Source organism: Thamnophis sirtalis, unplaced genomic scaffold, assembly GCF_051295495.1.
Source record: "Thamnophis sirtalis isolate CommonGarterSnake01/CBP01778 unplaced genomic scaffold, rThaSir2_p1.2 scaffold_3, whole genome shotgun sequence".
In the NCBI taxonomy this organism is placed as follows: Eukaryota; Metazoa; Chordata; class Lepidosauria; order Squamata; family Natricidae; genus Thamnophis; species Thamnophis sirtalis.
In genome coordinates, this window is record NW_028261383.1 from 66,696,377 (window position 1) to 66,718,016 (window position 21,640).

A 21,640-nucleotide genomic window follows, 5' to 3' on the forward strand; every position below is an offset into this window, starting at 1 on the left:
GATCTAATCACTGACTTCTGGAAGCGGTTTTAGAAGTCAGGGCATCCCTAGGTAGAGGGAAGGCCCTGGGCATGGAGACAACTGAAAAGGGCTCCAGAAAACCATTGCTGTCAATTGTTTGCCTGCAGTTGTGGCTTTGGAAGCTATAATTTAGAAGTAATTTGGCAGTAATTGCTGCAACTGCACCTTTTTTTTTTTAAAGGTGCTAGATTCATTTTGCTTCTAATGATGCCATTCATCATTTTCTGTCAAAACAATGTCAGGTAAATCTGAGAATGTGCATAGTCCTTTTGCATGTCTATACGTCAGGGAAGGAAGTTATGTCATAAAAGAAAGAAAAGCTGTCAACTCTGAGTGTTAAGTTAATATTAAATTCTAATTTAATAATATTCTAATATTATTGGGGTCATTGAACCAAACTAAAGACTATGCAACTTCATTTGTTCATTTCCTCTGCACTGGATGATTAACAGACTTTCTTATCTACATACACCTTTAGAGTTTTTGAAATTGAATTGCTCACTCTTCCTGTCCTATTGTTTCCAAATCCCAAGGTATGTAAGTTGGAATAAGTGCTGGAGAAGAGTCTGCTCTTCAGAGAAACCACAGCAGTGGTGGGTTCCGGATCCCGTTGCAACCAATACGGTGCAACGGGGCCACGTGTCCACCACATGAACATGCGCAGCGTATGCGCATGAGTACTTACCACCCGCGACTTTCCACGACGCCCCAGCTGCTCAGCGGAGCATCGCGCAGGCGCCGTATGATCGGTGCACAGGCGTGGAAGCCCCCCAAACCCCCCAAACCTGAAATACCAGTAAGGAGCATGGGTGGGCGGGTGAGAGTACCGGTCATAACTCACCACTGAACCACTAGCTACGGTAGACAAAGACGCAATGATCATCTCCTTGAATGATTATCTGCCTCAAAGGCACTTGTGTCCAAAAAAAAAAAAAATAGGCCAAACAGATGTAGCAGCTAGCAGACCAAACTGTCCTGCAAATTCCCTTGATGTCAGTCTCACAGTTATTGCTATCTTAGTACCCTGTTCTTCCTTTGAGAAAAAACGTCAGCAAGTTTTTTTTTTCAACCTGCAACTCAAACAGTGCTCTGGTCCACTTAAATAATTCTCATAATGCTACATCAGGGATTTTCTAACCATTCCAAACTTCACATCACCCCAAGCTATAATATGATTGGTTTGGATTGGCTCTGTATGTTGTACTAACCCAAGCTACTGCAGTTTGAAAACCATGAATGAAGTTTAGCAATTCAACCGTTTCCTTGCTAACTGAGCTATGGCTTAGCAGGATATGGAAAAGTAAACTAATCCTTGAGGCAAGAGCCTGCCTGCTTGGAACATAATTGATATCTATCCTGAATGTGCTATAAAGCTTTGTTGTTGTTAGTTGCAAAGTCATATCCAACCCATCACGGCTCAATAGACAACATTCTTTCAGGCCTTCCTGTCCTCTACCATCCTCTGGAATCCATTTAAGCTCACATTGACTGCTTCAGTGACTCCATCCAGCCACCTCATTCTCTGTCGTCCCCTTCTTCTTTTGCCCTCAATCTTTCCCAGCATTAGACTCTTCTCCAGTGAGTCTTTTCTTCTCATTAGGTGGCCAAAGTACTTGAGTTTCATCTTCAGGCTCTGGCCTTCTATAGAGCAGTCAGGGTTGATCTCCTCTAGGACTGACTGGTTTGATTGCCTTGCAGTCCAAGGGACATGCAGGAGTCTTCTCCAGCACCATAGCTCAGAGGCCTCAATTATTTGGTGCTCAGCCTTTCTTATGGTCCAACTTTCACAGCCATACATTGCAACTATGAAAACCATAGCCTTGACTATACACATTTTTGTTGGCAGGGAGATGTTGCTACTTTTTAGTATGCTGTCTAGATTTGCCATAGCTTTCCTTTCCCAGGAGCAAGCATCTTTTAATTTCTTGGCTGTAGTCCCCATCTGCAATGATCTTGGAGCCCAGGAAAATGAAATCTGTCACTATCTCCGTTTCTTCCCCATCTATTTGCCAGGAATTGAGAGGGGCGGATGCCATGATCTTAGTTTTCTTAATGTTGGGTTTCAAGCCAACTTTTGCACTCTCCTTCACCCACATCAAGAGGCTCTTTAGTTCCTCTTCACTTTCTGCCATTAGAGTGGTATCTGCATATCTTTGGTTGTTGGTATTTCTTCCCGCAGTCTCAATTCCAACTTTTGATTCTATATTACAGCAATTGTCTGTTTCCATAAATGGAGGTTCTGTAGTACAAAGAAGTGTATTCCTTGCTGCAGCAGTGGGCCAGCATTGTGTTAAAAGTGTGTGAATCGCTTCGTTCATAAACCTTCTTTATATGTTTGTTTGGCTACAGATGTGCACATCTATATAAACATGTCCTTTTGCATGTAGAACGATGGGTCTATAATTATGCCGGACTGAAAACAGTTTGGAGATTTCCGAAAGGAAATGTCATGTGTGCTTCAATGAGAGACAAAAGTATATAAAAGTAAACATTTTTATGCAATTAGTTCCTCAAGATTTTTCTGCTCCTTTTTATTGTCCAAGGCAGGCTTCCAGCTGTGGACACCAAAAAGTCATTTTGAGTTTGACCACAGACTAGGAACCTTTTTTCCCCTGGTTGTCTGCTCACATCAATATATTATTTTGGGAGAACATCTGGACCGAGCATTGGCTACAGAGTTAGCCACACACACGATCTTTTGTTCCAATTGGCTGAGCAGAATGCTGATATTCTTGTCTGGGGCAGCTAAAATACTTGGGAATAAAGCTTTATTACGTGCTCAGGATGAAGGCTGAAAATCTGGAAGGACATTGAGTCTCAGCATATCTATGAAGATGACAATATGGAGGCTGTATTGTAACACTAATATATTACATCGGTATTCAAAACAGAATGCCAGAGTCTAATTGGACTCACTTAACAGAATCTGCCATCAATCATATAAATGATATCATTCAGATAAATAGCAGGATTCAAAATTCTGTACTCCCAGGGCATCTAGACTGTAGTATGGCACTGTTCTCGCAGAATCAGAGTAAAGTAAGTTAGAACAGATCTGAGAAGTTGAGATGAGATGCCTACTCCATTATGTCAGAAAACTATTTCACTAACCTCCTGGCATATTTCAAAGGGAGATAGCTTCCACAATTTGTCCAGCTTGCTTTTCTATTGCTCGGTTAAACTGGAAGGTTTTTGTTGTGTCTGGATGAAAAGGTCAGCAACCATCATCATAGCTCATCAATGGCCAAACATTCCACCAGCTCCCATTGCACAGATAATATCCCTAGAGTCCATTCATGGACTTGGTGATTATTTAGCAGTATGGTACTTGTTAATCAATGTCTGCGCAAAATGCATTGGTCTTATTTAAAACATAGGATAAGCCGCTGTACAAATGGGCTCTTTCACTGCACCATTGCGGATTTAATCTAAAGATGTGTGCAAGATGGTGTTAGTCTGGCCAATATGTGTTAAGCATTAGGAGTCAGCCTTTTTAAGAAACCAAAGCTTTGCCACTTAAAAAGAGCCGAGGTGGCACAGCGGTTAAATGCAGCACTGCAGGCTACTTCAGCTGACTGCAGTTCTGCAGTTCGGCTGTTCAAATCTCATCGGCTCAGGGTTGACTCAGCCTTCCATCCTTCCGAGGTGGGTAAAATGAGGACCCGGACTGTTGTTGGGGGCAATATGCTGACTCTGTAAACTGCTTAGAGAGGGCTGAAAGCCCTATGAAGCGGTATATAAGTCTAACTGCTATTGCTATTGCCTCTTTATCATCTTCTAACATTTGTTATGATTGCCTTTGCTGGCTTCTTCCTTTTATTATGATCACTTCCTAGTGACAAATCCTGAGCTTACAAGAAATATTCTTTGCTCTCTCCACACCTCCCAACAGTTTCAGCACCAATGAATACTGTGTATGGAAGCATGGCTGCCTGACATCTGGTCATCATTCCATTGTTCAGTTTGCAGGGGTGTCAAACTGGTGGCCTGCAGGCCAGATGTGTCACACACACAGGCCACGCCCACCCCAGCTCTGTGAAGGGGAAACATCATGTGATGGCAATGTGACAACATGAGTTTGACACCCATGAGTTAAAGCAAAAAAGGACAAAGTTATGATGGTTGTGAATATCAGAAACCAGGTGCTCCTTCATACTAACTGGGTTGGGAGAAGAAAGATGGAGAAAATTATAGAGAAAATATTTTACCTACTGGGAAGAGAAGAGGGAAAAGAGGAAGAGCAGGATCATTCTGGTCAAAGAAATGACAAAAGTAGCTATCTAGAGTGAAAAGGAAGAGACAAGTTCCATTCTAGGATCTCAAATTATCTAGTGCTGGCTGAGGTTTGGTTGATTCTTTTCAGTTCTTCTGCCATGCCAGAACTGTGAATTGGATGGGTGATTTCTCTGAAAGTTTCCATTGCCTGAATATATTCTTCAACAATTTCTCATGGGCAGCCTCTTCCATAGCCATAGGAGCCTCAGCACCACTACTAAGAAAAAAGCCCATGAGAGAAGTTTCCTCATGAGGTCTTTCCCTGGGATATAATTGAAGCCTAGGAAGTCAGAAAGGCTGTAGACTGCTGGAGAGATAATTATATCATCCAAGACACACCCTTTGACCACTTCTTAACTAAATAGGTGCAAGTAGACCGCATTCTGCCCACAGGAATTTGTCTAAAATACTCTTCTCCTTTCTAAAGCAATTCATCAAATTGTATGAGAACTGGCAGCGGTAAAATGCAGAAGAATTCCTCTTCCAGCAGCTACTTTCAGCCATGCTGTCAAAGTTAAGCCAACTTCTCCCAACCTGTTGCCTTGCAGATTTGTTGACTCCGAAATTTCAAACCAACACAGCTGAGGTGGCTATGTTCCTGAGAATAACGGGACTTGCATATCTAAACGGCATCAGCTGGAGAAAATGGAAATATTTTCCCTATCCAAACAAGAGCTTTTCATGCTCAACTGCTCCATTGCAATCATATGTATGTATGTATGTATGTATGTATGTATGTATGTATGTATGTATGTATGTTCGTTCACCATTTTGGAATACAGTACATATCAGGTGGTCCTCACATTATAACTTCTGACTTCTGGCAAAGCCCACCCATAGCAGACATTTGTTGAATGATTGCCATGTTTGCTTAATAATCTCTGCAATTGAATCTGTGATAAGATGACTTGCTTTATAACTGTCACTACCCATGCCCATAATTGTGGAGCTCAATTACAGTTGTAACTCAAGGAGTCCTGTATGTAATATTTATAAGCACTTGCAGATTGTAAGTGCAATGGCTAACCTCGAAAAGCTAAGCAGGATCAGACCAGGGTACTACTTGAATGGGAGATGACCACTGTTGTAGGTTAGTCTAAAATCAATTCAAGAGGCAGCAGTGACACCCATTTCTATATACTTGCCAAGAAAACCATGTGGATAACTTTGTGAAGACTTGGATTGTGGACAAGGGTGTTTTTTTTAAAGTTCCATATTATATATTTCCTTAGAAAGTAACAAAAGTAAAGAAAATAAAGCCCATGAAAGTGATGTCAAAAGTGTGCTCATGCACATGCACCCATAATGAAATGTGTGAATGACCCCTGCCCCCTTGCGCATGCACGCTTAAAACCCATGCATGCATGTGTGACCCTCCATGTCCCCTACGTACTGTGTCCTCTGTGCATGCATGTGTGACCCTGCATGTGTGTCCCCCACACATGTGCGCACATCTTCCACATGCACCCCACCCCCTGCGCATATGTGACAGAGACCCAAAAAGCAGCTGGCCGGTGAGAAGACTGCGCACATGCATGTTGGAGCTGAGCTGGGACAATGTGTGCCACCTGTGCACATGCGCCATAGGTCCACCGTCATGGGCCTATGAAAACTCTTCTCTTCTTATACAGGCCCAGTTCAGATGTTCCAGACACTTTTTTAAATTAATGAGTATATATCCCTTGCTCAACATGCTCCTATTAACAAAGTACATTTTACCCTATGTCCCATGAGTATCAACATTAGAAGGATAAATGACTATTAAAATGCGGCTATTCCCTTAGAAAAAAAATGAATGAGCTATAGAAATTAGATGGATTTTTGCCACTTAAACTGCTGAAGGAAAAAAAAAGAAACCAAGTCTGTTCTACAGGAGCACATGTACACTAGGTATGTAACTTCCCTATATGGTGCTGAGTGATCCCTACAGATGAAACAATGCTTTCGGGCATCTTCCAAAATAAGTCTGTTTTTCATTCATTCAATATTCCTCCTGTATTTTAATTTTTCCCTGCCTTCCAGTCAACTTGTAAAACATCAAACCCCATTTTCTCTTAATCAAATGTTCAGTATAAAACACTTTCATGTTACCGGAGGCTTTGCCATAAGAAGGGGTTTCCTATTCTGATTTTTAAATGGTAAATGTAAAAAGGAGGCTAGGTTAAAAGCAATAAAACAAACAACAGAGATCTGTCCAGTTGAAAGACGGAAAGGGAGAGAGAGGGAGGGAGGGAGGGAGAGAGAAAGAGAGAGGGAGAGAGGGAGAGAGGGAGAGAGGGAGGGAGGGAGAGGGAGAGAGAGAGAGAGAGAGGAGGGAGGGAGGGAGAGAGGGAAAGAGAGATTTCCATTCTCATATAATTTGGAAAAAGAAATGCCAAAGCAGAACTATGAGGAAAAAAAAAACATTTCTAAGAGCTTACACATTTTGAACTTTGCCATGCTAAGAATGAAATTAACTGTGATATAAATGCTGGCAGAATTAAGTAGCTTGTGTGTGCATAAGATTTCTTCTGAAATGTAATTTATTCTCTGAGATACTGAGTACATTTTACTCTGAATGCCATAAACCATTTGCCTGCATTTCTCAGCTGCTACACTTAGTTTCCAATTCTTTTTTACCCTTTCACTTGCATCAGCAAACAAGGCTCATAATACAAATATCCCAAACCATACACACACACACACCCCAGCAATTGCACCAAAAGAGACAAAAATACCATTCCTGCTTGCTGGAGATTTCATTCTACCGTTCTTTGTAAGCAATTGTGGCAATTACACAAATAGCTTTATAACTATTTTCCCAATCCTTATCCAACTTGAATGGATGTTATACAAAACTGTTTATACGAAACTTTGGAACTTTTTAGCTTATGTGATCTCTACACTGGGAAACAGATCCAGAATTAGCGGCCATTTCTTCAATCAAGAAGAAAACAGCTTATTATTTTTCATAGCAGCCCTTCAAGAGCAGGATTGGATATTTGAAACAAGACACTGCTCATAATACAACATTGGACTAACTTCACATATATTACGGTGCATGAAGCTATCTAGTTTATCTGCAATTCAATTTGTTTTCTATTCAATTTGTTAAAAAAAAAATCCCCCAGCAGTACCTTGCTAATTTTTTTTCCAACTGAGACATTGTAAAAAGGGAATCAAGATTAGTATGTTTACATTAGCACATAACCCCTGGAGAAATTTAGACAACACAGTGGTTAAAGTGCAGCATTGCAGGCAAACTCTGCCCACAACCTAGAGTTCGATCCTGATGGGGCTCAAGGGTGACTTAGCTTTCCATTTTTCTGAGGTCAATAAAATGAGGACCCAGATTGTTGGGGCAATATGCAAGTAATGCTTCAATATTGTAAACCACCCAGGGAGTGCTGTAAATAAGCTTAAAGGCCATTGTTATATTGTTCTTTGCCCCACAAGTAGTCTCCTAAGCTCCCATATGCCAAAGAATGGAACTATTATTGATGAATATGCTTTCAAAAAGATGCAGAAGAGATACTTTGGAATTTACATTTGTGTAATACAGTACTTTTCTGCTGTTTATTCTACCATCTGACTTGTTCAGATAAAAATTTCAGGAATCAAGCTTCTTGAGTAGAAAAATGCTATACAGGTAGTCCTTGGGTTACAATGGGAACTAGGATTGCCATCAATAATGTGAGATATTATGTGATTGCATTACTTAGCAATAACAATCCTGGCAATCCAGAGGTGGGTTGTTCCCAGTTTGGCCTGGTTCAGTCAAACCAGTAATGGTGTTTTTCTGGGTCGCAGAACCGGCAGCGACCTAGGCTTGCCACATGCCCGAACCAGTTTTATCGCTGCCGCTGATGTCACCGCCATGCTCTTTTGTAGTGACTGTGGGTGCATAGTTCACTGTAAATTGTTCTGTGTATGCGCAAAGAACAATTTACATTGAACTGTGCACGTAGGCGCAAGTAAAGCAAGCGCGTGTGCACAAAATGTGTGCGAAGCGAATTGGTAGTAAAACCAGCAGCAACCTACCATTGGCTATTGTAATGCCAAGATGAGCAAGTCATTACTTGGGAAGCACTGGGAGTCCCAGGTAAGGAGCATGAAGGTACCATAGTGGTGGTGGGGGGCAACAAAGGCTCCTGAGAGGACTGATACAAGCTGTGCATAAGTGCAGAAAGGATGTACTTAGAAAAAGTAAGAATATGATAAAGAAAGAAATAATAAAGTAGTGACTTCAAATCTTTATCAGGACAAATTTTTTAAAAATGAATGATTACTTAGCATTATTATGGTGTACATCAGTGGTTCCCAAACTTGGCAACTTTAAGACTTGTGGACTTCAACTCCCAGAATTCTCCAGCCAGCAGAGCTCTGGAGTTGAAGTCCACAAATCTTAAAGTTGCCAAGTTTGGGAACCACTGGTGTACATTGATTACAGCTGAATTCTAAAGACATTCTTCTCCCCAGATTCTGCACATTCTAGTACAAGAACTCCCACAAGGCAACTCTCCTGGACAGAAGATGCCACCTCTACTTGAATTGTAGGGATAGAAGCAAATAATAGTCTTCTTTCTGGCCATTTTTCATTTTTTTTATTTTATTTGACATTTATAGGCCGCCCTTTTCCCTGAGGGGACTCAGGGCGGCTTACAATTTGTAGGAAGGGAGTGCAAGACAAAACACAAAAAGAAAATGTGGAGTATAATAAAATAAAACAATAAAACACAACATTCATTCAGCATTCGGGTGGGGCGAGATTAGGGTCTTATCCCCAGGCCTGACGGGATAGCCAGATCTTGAGGGCTGTGCGGAAGGTCTGGACGGTGGTGAGGGTATGAATCTCCACGGGGAGATCGTTCCAAAGCGTCGGAGCTGCTACTGAGAAGGCTCTCCTCCACGTAGTCGCCAGTCGGCACTGACTGGCGGATGGAATTCGGAGGAGGCCTACTCTATGCGATCTGATGGGACGAAGGGAGGTAATCGGCAGAAGGCGGTCTCTCAAATAGTCAGATCCACTACCATGGAGGGCTTTATGAATGGTAAGTAGCACCTTGAAGCGCACCCGGAGATCAACAGGTAGCCAGCGCAGCTCACGGAGGATCGGTGTTATGTGGGCGAACCGTGGTGCGCCCACGATTACTCGCGTGGCCGCATTCTGGACTAGCTGAAGTCGCCGGATGCTCTTCAAGGGCAGCCCCATGTAGAGCACATTGCAATATTCCAGCCTAGAGATCACAAGGGCTCGAGTGACTGTTGTGAGGGCCTCCCGATTCAGGTAGGGCCGCAACTGGCGTACCAGGCGAACCTGGGCAAATGCCCCCCTGGTCACAGCTGACAAATGATGGTCAAAAGTCAGCTGTGGGTCCAGGAGGACTCCCAAGTTGCGGACCCTATCTGAGGGGTGTAAATTTTGACCCCCCAGCCTGAGTGATGGAACGCTGGCCAAATTGTTGGGAGGGAAGCACAACAGCCACTCGGTCTTGTCTGGGTTGAGTACCAGTTTGTTAGCTCTCATCCAGTTCTTAACGGCCTCAAGGCCCTGGTTCATCACGTCCACCGCTTCATTGAGTTGAAGACATGAGACTTGTGTTGCGACCCAACTTATGTCATTGTCATGATCATGATCGGAGTTTGAAACTTCTCCTAGACCTGTGATAAACACGTTCACTTGAGGCAAACCATATGTGTGTATGTGTAAACAATGAGCATTAGTAATGAACCTGGTTGATTATATCCCAACCTATATTGTGTGATGTGTAATGAATACTTATCAGCCCTAGCAGGTCATAGCATGTTCATGCCAACCTAGATGTTGATGGGCTGGGTAATCATTTGGAAATTCTATGAGCTTTGATCCAACCATGTTGCATCTCTTAAATCAATAAAAACGTATTGATGTTTTTCAAAGGATTGAAGTAGCTACAAAAAAGCCCAGTCTAGCTTCTATATTAGTAAAATGTTGACACTACATCTAATTCTGGAGAAACAACTGCTTACTGCAATCAAGGTTTCCACAAGAAGACTTAAATTCATGAAAAAATCCCTAGACTGTTTTCAAGAATGGAAAAGGTATTCTAAAATGCCCAGCTGTAACTGGTACAGTATATGTCTCTTCTATTTTTGTTAATGAATGCAAAATTAAACATAAATTCATTCATTTCATTCCTGTGGAACTGATTGAATTCAATCACATCAGTGCTAAATGAAATCCTATTCATTCCTCATTTAATTCTATTACAAACCTCCTGGAACAGCAGGTATGGTTTACAAAGAGAATAATTTTCCAAGACAGCTTATAAAATGAGCGATGGTTGTGCTGTTCTTAGGTCATCTGGCAAATCTGATGCATCAGTGAAGATTACGAATTCTGAAATGATGCCATGTTAACCCAACAGGCATTTGAAGACAAGTGGGATTTTCTATTAAAATCAATGATAAACAAAAGACAAATTAGGAACTGAAAAAAAAATTGTAATGAAAAAATGTAATTCTAATGCAGTAGGAATAAATCAAATGAAACTTCTCATAAAGAAAAGGGAATGCTTACTACTACTACTACTACTACTACTACTACTACTACTACTACTTATTATTATTATTATTATTATTATTATTATTATTATTATTATTATACAATTGTATAATAATAATAACTTATGGTTAACAACAGGTACATTAAAGAAAGAAACAGAGTCACTAATCCTGGCTGTGCAAGAACAACCTATCCGCACAAATGTCATTAAGGCCAAAATCGAAAAATCCTCTGATGATGCCAAATGCAGACTTTGCAAAGAAGCTGATGAAACTGTTGATCACATACTCAGCTGCTGTAAAAAAATTGCGCAGACTGATTATAAATTGCGGCACAATTCAGTAGCACAAATGATCCATTGGAATTTGTGCAAAAATTATAATATTAAAACAGCAACAAACTGGTGGGAACATCAGCCTGAAAAAGTCACTGAAAATCAGATGGTCAAGATCTTGTGGGATTTCCGTATACAAACGGACAATATACTGGCGCATAATACACCAGACATCACACTGGTTGAGAAAAATAAGGTCACAATCATAGGCATCACAATACCAGGTGATAGCAGGGTCGCCGAGAAGGAACATGAAAAAATCGCAAAATACCAGGACTTAAAAATCGAAATTCAACGACTATGGCACAAACCAGCATTGGTAATTCCAGTGGTAATTGGCACACAGGGTGCTATTCCAAAAGCACGGGAATTACATTTAAAACAGTTAAAAATTGATAAGTAACCAACCAAGTAACCCGACTAATAACCAATGCCAAATCCGGCGAAACAACTGGCCGCTGTGATACAATTGTATAATAATAATTAAAAAATGGATATTCCTATTATATCAAAGGAAATGTGTAGAAATTAGAACAAGTAGGTCCAAGCCCATAATTATTTTATAATATAATATAGGCTACAGGTTTCTATTTAAATAATGGCAAATCACATTTAATAAAACTAATGGGTATCCCAATCCTTTCTCCTCCTACATTTATTCATCTTTCTCACAATGGGACAACTTGCCACAGCCAATTTGTCTCAAACAATTCAACACTGAGAGTTCACCATGGTCAACTCACCATGAGACAATTTGCTGTGGCCAATTTGCCACGGGAAAACTCACTGCAGGACAACTCAATAATTTTATTTAATTATTTAAAATAATTTTTAAAAACTACTTTAACTTTTGTCATTCAAATTTAATTTTGTCCCTGCTTTTTCATTCTTTCTTTAATGATTCTATTTTACAATTTTTTTCAATATTATGTAACTTTTATCCTGCAGTAAGTTGTCTTGTGGCAAGTTGGCCATGGCAAATTGTCTCATGGCGAGTTGGCCATGACAAATTGACTTGGGGCGAGTTGGCCATGGCAAATTGTCTCGTGTTGAGTTGGCCATGGCAAATTTGCCATGGTGCATTCGCCATGGCAAATTGTCTCATGGTGAGTTGGCCATGGCAAATTATCTCATGGCGAGTTGGCCATGGCAAATTGTCTCGTGGAAAGTTGGCCATGGCGAATTGTCTTGCGGCGAGTTGGCCCTGGCAAATTGTCTCATGGCGAGTTGGCCATGGCAAATTATCTCATAGTGAGTTGGCCATGGCAAATTGTCTTGTGGTGAGTTGGCCATGGTAAATTATCTTGTGACAAGTTGGCCATGGCAAATTGTCTCGTGGTGACTTGGCCATGGCAAATTGTCTCATGGCGAGTTGGCCATGGCAAATTGGCCATGGTGAGTTAGCCATGGCAAATTGGCCATGGTGAGTTGGCCATGGAAAATTGTTTCATGGCGAGTTGGCATTGGCGAATTGTCTCGTGGAGAGTTGGCCATGGCGAATTATCTCGTGGCAAGTTGGCCATGGCAAATTGGCCATGGTGAGTTGGCCATGGCCAATGGACTTGGAGCGAGTAGGCCATGGCAAATGGTCTCATGGCGAGTTGGCCATGGCGAATTATCTCATGACAAGTTGGCCATGGCAAATTGTCTCGTGGTGAGTTGGCCATGGCAAATTGTCTTGTGGCGAGGGCATTGGTGAATTGTCTTGTGGTGAGTTGGCCATAGCAAATTGTCTTGTGGTGAGTGGGCCATGGCAAATTGGCCATGGTGAGTTGTCCATGGCAAATTGTCTCCTGGCGAGTTGTCCATGGCAAATTGTCTCATGGCGAGTTGGCCATGGCAAATTGGCCATGGTGAGTTGGCCATGGCCAATGGACTTGGAGCGAGTAGGCCATGGCAAATGGTCTCATGGCGAGTTGGCCATGGCGAATTATCTCATGACAAGTTGGCCATGGCAAATTGTCTCGTGGTGAGTTGGCCATGGCAAATTGTCTCATTGCGAGTTGGCCGTGGCAAATTGGCCATGGCAAATTGTCGTGTGGTGAGTTCGCTGTGGTGAGTTGGCGATGTTGAGCTGGCCAAAGTGTGTTGGCTGTCGGGAGTTGGCTTACACTCCATCTTTTTTTTCTTCCTTGATAAAAATAGAGTCAAATAGATGCTTTGCTAATAACAGCGACATTAATCAGCTCTCACAAGCAATATGCTGTGAGATGTCTAAAAGAAAAGGGGGCACTTAATGCCGTTCTGATCTTGATAATATACATCTTAAGAGTAGCAAGGGTGAGAAATACGAGGACCTGGGCTAAGCAGTTCCTATTTTTATTTGAAGTATCAAGTTGAGGACTGCAGACATTGAATTGAGAGTAATATAATGTTCCTCATTATAACATTTTAATAGCATTTATTTGTGTGTGTTAAAGTTTGAATTTTGAACATTACTATTGAACATTAGTGGTTTCTTAGTGTGGCAAAAGCCTTTTTGAATGACTCAAACTCTCCTCCTTAAAGAAACTGTGGAAAAAATTATCAACAGAATCCTCAGTAAAATTAATTCTTCTTAGCTAAGTTTTCCCAGTGGAAATATCTTTCATTTTCAGCAGCACTTCCCAAAACGAGTTTGCATTTTATTGAGAGGTATCTAACAATCATTTATTTACCCATCAACAAGTTTGGGCAGAGCTTTTAGGCTGAACATGCCTTTTGTTTGCTAGCTTTTGTCAGATTGGAGACAACTGAGATGATTCATCCACTTTGAAATTGCTGCTGTTTTGCTAATGATGTTGTTGAAAGGGGAGCATTATTTAGCTTTGTGCCTCTATCTCCAGTTGTTATGCTCTCACTTCCCTTCCCTAAATGATACCTGAGCAAAACAATGGATGAGGCTGATTTCTAAAAGTCTTTTCCAAGTTGGAAGGCCTTCCAGAGATAAGGAGTTCATCTTGTCAATCTGGATGGTTGTAACTGAACCAGTCATGATCCCTGCCTCAATATCCAGCAGAAGCCATAACTAAAGGAGGATTAATGTGCTTCAATCATTGCCTACCTTGCCTAATTTTGGGGAAGGGGGGGTCAACTGTTGGCTGACAAAAAGACATTCAGAGCTATCCCACAAATATAATCAAGGATTATCATTTTGTGTAGGAGAATTTGGGGTTAAGGGAAGGTCATCATCTTTACAAAGATCCGTAAACTAATGCATGTTCAGATAGCAAAGGCAGCCTTGTTCGGCACTGACTAAGTCTTAAGAGAAAACAGCATAACTAATGCTGGCACTATTGAGCAGCATAATATTTTAGTCCCAAAAAGAGATGTTCCAAAAAACAGTGAGGTAAATTTCCTTCTGGGATAGGTTGGAGATGTTATTTCAGAGACAATGTGAATTACTTTAAAAGAGTCCACATTGGTAGACTTGGTGTTTGGGGTTTCCTGTCTGCTTCTCTATTTTTCCTTCCTATTTGCATTTTTAAAGGACAAGAGGAGCAACCTGGAGCTCTCCAGATGTTGATGGTTTATAATTCGCTATCATCCCTCTCTGCTAGACATCCTGACTAAAGTTGATTGGTCTTGATAATTAGATAGAAGTAGGCTGGTTATTAGAGGAACGTGGTGGCTCAGTGGCTGACCTTATCATTCAGAAAGTGTGGCAGTTTGAATCCCTAGCGCCACATAATGGAGTGAGCTCCCGTTACTTGTCCCAGCTTCTGCCAACCTAGCAGTTCGAAAGTATGTAAAAATGCAAATAGAAAAATAGGGATCACCTTTGGTAGGAAGATAACAGTGTTCTATGTGCCTTCAGTGTTTAGTTCAACAGTAGGTTTCAATTTATTTTACTACGAGTTCACTCATGTGTCTGGGTGGGTGGATGGAGCCTCCCGCCACCACCACTACCAGTTCGCCTGATCTAGGGCGAACCAGCAGAAACTCACCTCTGGTTTAGTCATGCCGGCCACATGACCATGGAGACGTCTTTGGACAACGCTGGCTCTTCGGCTTTGAAACAGAGATGAGCACCACCCCCTAGAGTCGGGAAAGACTAGAACATATGTGCAAAGGGAACCTTTACCTTTATCTTAGGCTGGTTATTAGACAACTTTATTCTTTGAGTATTTCTTCTCGTGTCATTCATTTATTTCAAATAGTAAAAAAAAAAAAACCTATCGTTTTCTGAACAGGCTCAGATACAGAATACCGATCTGATTTAGTGCTATAGAAAGGAGTTTTAAATTATTTGAGATGAAATCCTTTTCAGAAGCAGTAACAATATTTTCATTAAAACCTAAGGGAAATATCCCAAATATAAATATTGAGAATATTCCTAGCTCTGAGCATAAGCAAACCAGCTTGAACTTGTACCTTTGAACGGGAGTTATTAAAACTTGGAAATGAATAGGGAAAACATAAGAAATTAGGTTCGATAACAAAGAGTTAATAAGAATTTCCATATAACAAGATCAGAACTACTCACTGAAGATCATTATTTATTTAAATAGTTTTCTTTTCCACAATTAAGTGAACTACCTATATATAATTATATCTGTCTATACGTAATTATATTCAGATGCAAGGATATCATTAAAAAACAGATTTAGCTGAAAAAGCATTCTACCTAAAAAATTATTTGGTAATTAGTTTAACTCAGATATGGAATGTATTCTTGTATAGGCTTGTTTAAAATATGCTATAAGTGTATATTGTCAATTATTTTCAGTGTGAATGGGCAAAATTTGATCTTATTGTGTGACTACATGTCAATTGTATGCCAGTGAACAGCTCACTGATTTATGTAATTGCAAAATTATACTTGATTTGGTACATTTGGCCAGAACATTTTCATTATCCAAATATTTAAACTACCATACAAAATATTATAACTACCGTACAAAATTAATATTATGTTCTTGTGGGAAACTCCAATTAGAGCATTTACTGTAAGTATGAAATCCCTAAATTTTCAGATTAGTTTTTAACATGAATTACAATGACCACTATTTCACAGCTTTTGTTTAATATCTGGAATTAGTCTGTGACTTATATGATATATTAATTAAAAAGTGCAAATGGAAATAACTATTAGAGAAATATGCAGTCTTGTGAAGCTATAAATGAATGTAGAATGAGATCTATTAAAAAGATAATGCAAGCGAATTGTTTATTAAACCAAAAAAGCTACTCGAAATATTTTTTTAATTGTATAAAATATTAAACTTTTAAAAAGTTAAATACTTAAATTTTTTCAGGTAATTTAATGTAAAATAATTGTAACTATTGTTAAAATTATATATTATTATATTCTTTTTCCTTTGGTTTTTTTACTTTCTTTTAAAAACACACTTTAAAATTTCTTTCCTTTGCCAATATATGCATTTTTATTTATATTTTACATTTATTTTTGTCACAATTTAAAGCAATACAATAAATAAAAGATAAATGCATTAACAATAGGCTCATTTTCAGCATTTGCCAAAGGTTCAATCCATAAAAAAATAAATATCCAAAATTGATCAGGATCAGCTATCATAACTAAATTGCAAGTATGAAGTAAAATATGGACACATAAATTATATTTAACTCATGAAAATTAAATTTTGAGTAGCTTGGGAGAAAATATCTTGTAAATGTATTTTGTTAACTATACTATGCAGTTCGTTATTTTTAGGATTTTATCTGAAAGGTCATTTTTATGTATTTTTAAATCTCAGTAATTTTAATAGGAGATGGAGATGGATTCATAATAAAAGACTTAATGTTTGGTGGATTATGTACTAATATTAATATTAACCAAGAATATAGACGAAGCAATCAATGTCTATTTCTGTAAAATTCTGGGAATATATCCAACATTAATGTAATTTGCCAATTTGTTTTTACTTTTTGACATTTTAAAATATATATTTGCCTTTTTTTAAAAAAAACCTTACTCTTCTCCATCGAAGTGTTCTAAAATAGAATATCATGGCTTCGGAGCAGAACAGACGTGCAAATTCTCCTGTTTGTTATAAAATGGAAAATATACAGTACTGCAGTTATTTATTTCTGAAAGTACATATCTGTTGTATTTAAAGAGAGAAGATGAAAAGTGCTATAATACACCACTGCTGTAATGAAATATCATCCTGGGAAATCTGAAACAACTTGCTTGTGTTCTGTTTTGTTTTTCCTTGTGAGACTTACAAACTCCTTGCTTAAAAAGAGTAATGTTCTTTTTTGAGTGTTTCATTTACTCTGCAAAAAAAAAAAAAATACATCTAGATACAGCAACAGTTGCCAAGCATTCTTTCTTTCTTTTTTCACCCCCTTTTTTCATTAACACTTAACATACATTACCATATTAAACCCTAAAAATCACCCAAAGGAAAAAAAATAAAATGCCGAGCTATCGCTCCACCAATTTCACATGCGGGACAGTGAACACCCTGGGGAACAATTTATTCCATCCTTATGAAGATATTCTGGTTTCGTTTTCCTTTTTTGCTCCTTTGACAAAGATGCCTGATATTCCTCCAGGTTCCACAATCTGGAGTTGATTAAATAATTACAAGTGTCGAACAGCAAATCTATCATTCGGGCTCCTGAACATGCCAACATGTGCTGTTTCTGGCTATGCCAACCAAATGCTAAAGCGTCTCTCATTATTGTCATTGAAAATATCGTGGTTTGGTGCTTGTGCTTTTTCCTGGATTTTGGTGATATAAGATTGCCCAGCAATTTGATTCTGTTGCCAACAACACTAAAGAATTTTATAATAAATCCCTTCTATATTTATTCAGTCCACTCCTCTGTCTCTCAAATTAGCCATTTATGATCATATGTTCCAAAATACCTGCTTTCTTTTTTCATTTATTCTTTTTTGAATTCTAACAGAAAATTCGTCAAAATATGGTCCGCTAGTGCTTTTCCTCTTTGGGAAGACTGGGGTTCAATGGACATGTGGCTATTTCTCAGTGCTGTCGTAACTTCCTGCTAGATGTTAGTGAAGTTAAATCACCCTTTTAATCCTGAACATTTGACTTTAAAAATGCATTGAAACCCCTGATATGAAATATTAACTGAAACTAAGTTTTGATGCATTTGAGGGATACAAAAGATATATTGGAAGAAATGAAGTAGTTATAGCAGGTAACTACTTCTGAGGATTAGGTTGTATTGCTGGATCTATGATTTTGCTATTTGTTTGATTATTTATTCTGTTCTGTCTCACCTGGAAAGGACTGAAAGTGAAAGATAGGAAAGTTTATCGTGTGTGTGTGTGTGTGTGTGTGTGTGTGTGTGTGTGTGTGTGTGTGTGTATGTGTGTGTGTTTGTGTGCGTGTTTCCCTACTCATAGTCCATCATTTTAAACACTAGACAAAATTGGCTTTCAAGCATAGAACAATGAACTATAGTATAATGAGCAGTGTGGTGGCCTAGTGGTAAAGACACTTGTCTCCAACTCAGAAAGTTGAGAGTTCAATCCTAGGTAGCAGCAGATGTTTCTCTCTTGGGGTATAAACAGAAAATATCTGCTACAAATTCCATGTAGGCATTAGGATGGGCATCTGGCTAGTTAATGCTCGGTGCCATTCAGTCACCCTGACTCTCCCCCAAATTAGGGGATTACAGGATTGTAAAAAGAAAACAAAAAGAATTGTAGTATAATAATAAATCAAACTATAAGCATTTTGAGCTGTGGTGGCATAGTGGTTAGAATGCAGTACTGCAGGCTACTTCTGCTGACTACTGGCTGCCAGCAGTTTAGCAGTTCTAATCTCACCAGCTCAAGGTTGACTCAGCCTTCCATCCTTCCTATTTCATCCTTCCATTTTGGTAAAATGAGGATCCAGATTTTTGGGGACAATATGCTAACTCTGTAAACTGCTTAGAGAAGGCTGTAAAGCACTCTGAAGCTGCATATAAGTCTAAGTGCTATTGCTATTATTTTGATGGACAGCAGCCTAAATCCACATATTTGTACTTTGGTTAATTAATTATAATTAATACTTAATTATGCTCCAATAGTGCTTAAGTAATATTTTGCCTGCCCCAACTGTTAAACGAGGCAAAGAAAATGCATACCTGGCTGAAACTGTTGCTCTACACAATTTCTTATCGAGTTCAAGAAATATCAGCATCTGTTCATGATATGCAATGAAAAAATAAAGTCTCTTAAACATATCTTCATTTTAAATTCCCAGAAATGTGGGATTTGTTCTAAACCATCTATTATTTGGAGAAGTCTGGTAATCAGAAAATCCCAAATCAATCTCATGACCTTTCCAAGTAGAAGAACAGATAGCAGGTGCTGGGAAAACTTTTTCTCTGAAACTTTGGAAAACTGTGTACCAGTCGGAATGGACAATAATAAGGGGGACAAACAAATTGGCTACCTCCTTACATTTTTGTATACTCATAAATATAATTTCAATGAAGATGTTTTAAGGGAAAAACAATCCTAAATTTCTCATTATGTGATTTAAGGGTATGGATAAACTGAACTACCTCTATTGCATTTGTTTATTTTACTGTGTTTCTTCTATTACTTTGGCCTTTAAGAATACAGTTGAAATTGCATCACATTTAATACTATTCTTTTTAGCTCTCTAGACTTGAGTTTTGATGGACAAGGCATCTAAGTAAGATAACAAACATGTAGGGATAGTGTTAGAATATATAACATATTTAAAACTTATAAAGAAGATACCATAAAAGAACATTTTACTATGTAAACAACCTGATTCATGAGATAAAGTAGAACTGACATATTTTTGAGCTGGCCACAAGAGGTCACTCTACTTTTTTAATGGCATGGATTAAAGCTGTATTAAATATTTCAGAATCCTAGACCATAAGGGCCATTATGAGCTTCTGCACAGAAACAACTACTTTCCTTTTAAAGCACACTATGGACTGCTATGTTCAATGCAATTTCTTTGAGAACCAATTAGTGTTAGAAATATGAAAAGCTGAGAGTATTGCTGCTACACACATATTAATTTCAAGGCAGGTTTCCATAGGCTCCTTCAATTGCTTAGTGGAGTCAGTGATCTTTCTAGTAAATAAGTTGGCATTAGGAACAATATTTACTCTTCTATGTAAGACTTCTCTAACCTGATCTTCCCTAAATGTAATGGATGATTGCTTAATCATTGTCAGCCAGTGTGGCAGTACTAATTGGGATTGAATCCCTGCAAATCTGAAAGGACCGAGTTAAGGAACAATGCAATGATTGATGACAATGACTGTTGACCTGTAAGTCCCCCAGCTATGGACAAAGAATTTTTCCCATACTCTTCATTTATGGTCTCAGAAATTTATTCTACCATAGATTTGGTTTGTCTGTGAGATTTTATATAACACACACACACACACACACACACACACACACACACACACAGCTTTCTGGCTCATATACAACCAACCCCCTATAAATCATAAGTGAATAAAATGTACAGAGATGTAGTATTTTAATAAACATATATTCACAAAACATCATAAAGAGGTACATTTAATTTCATTTGTACTAATTACAATCTTGGTACTCTCCAAAGTAACCTTAGTCATTCTGTATTCTGTTCTGTTACTTCTTGATCATTATGCAATAGGCAGATGAGGTGATCTGATAAGGGCTATTGATCATTTGTTATGTCTGCACAATGAAGTCTTTATATAACCCATAAAGTTAAAATACAGTTCCTTTTGGAATACCCTGACCTTTACCATAATCCATCACATATAAATGATGCGACTGCAGGCATCTTTGAATACCCTAAATTCAATCTGTACATCTGGTAGTCCTCATTCCATATATCATTAAAATCCTAAACTGCAAAATTATCTTATGGGCATATGAGATAAGTGCAATACTTCAGTAGTATTCTTCACAATTGCCCAAGTTTCTTTTTTTAAATGGATTGTTCTAGTCTCTATGCCACTGATGTGTTTTCCATTCTTGCTTACAAAATATACACAGCATTTTAACTGCATCCTTTTTAAAATTCAAAACAGGTCTCAAAGAGATATTTCATCAGTTCCTGTGGCTTTGTTGTTAGCAATATTTTCAAGAGCGTCACTTTCCAGAATGCTTGGTTCTAGTTCGGTGATCAAACCTTTGTACATAGCCTTGATTTGGAAATAATTATGTACAAATTTTATGTACATGCTTACTACCTCTTATTTATATTTTCTTTCCCCAGTATGTCTTTCCTTGAATTTTTCATGCTCACGTTTGCATAAACGGTTTCTTTGATTTCTGTAATTTTCTTTAATACATCTCTTGTTCCAGGCATTTGATTATTATTCTTGTCTTCTTTGCATTGTTTATTTATTTTCTCCTTGCCAACATAGGAAACTTTTACATAGCGAAAGATGAAATGAATTGACTGCACGTTGACATTAGGGGATTGAAATGGACCGGAATTGGATAGGAAGTCAGACAATCTTCTTGTTTACTTCTTAGAACTTGAATAATAAAGGAGTGGTGTTACTTTCATAGTCATGAAAGATATTGTAAA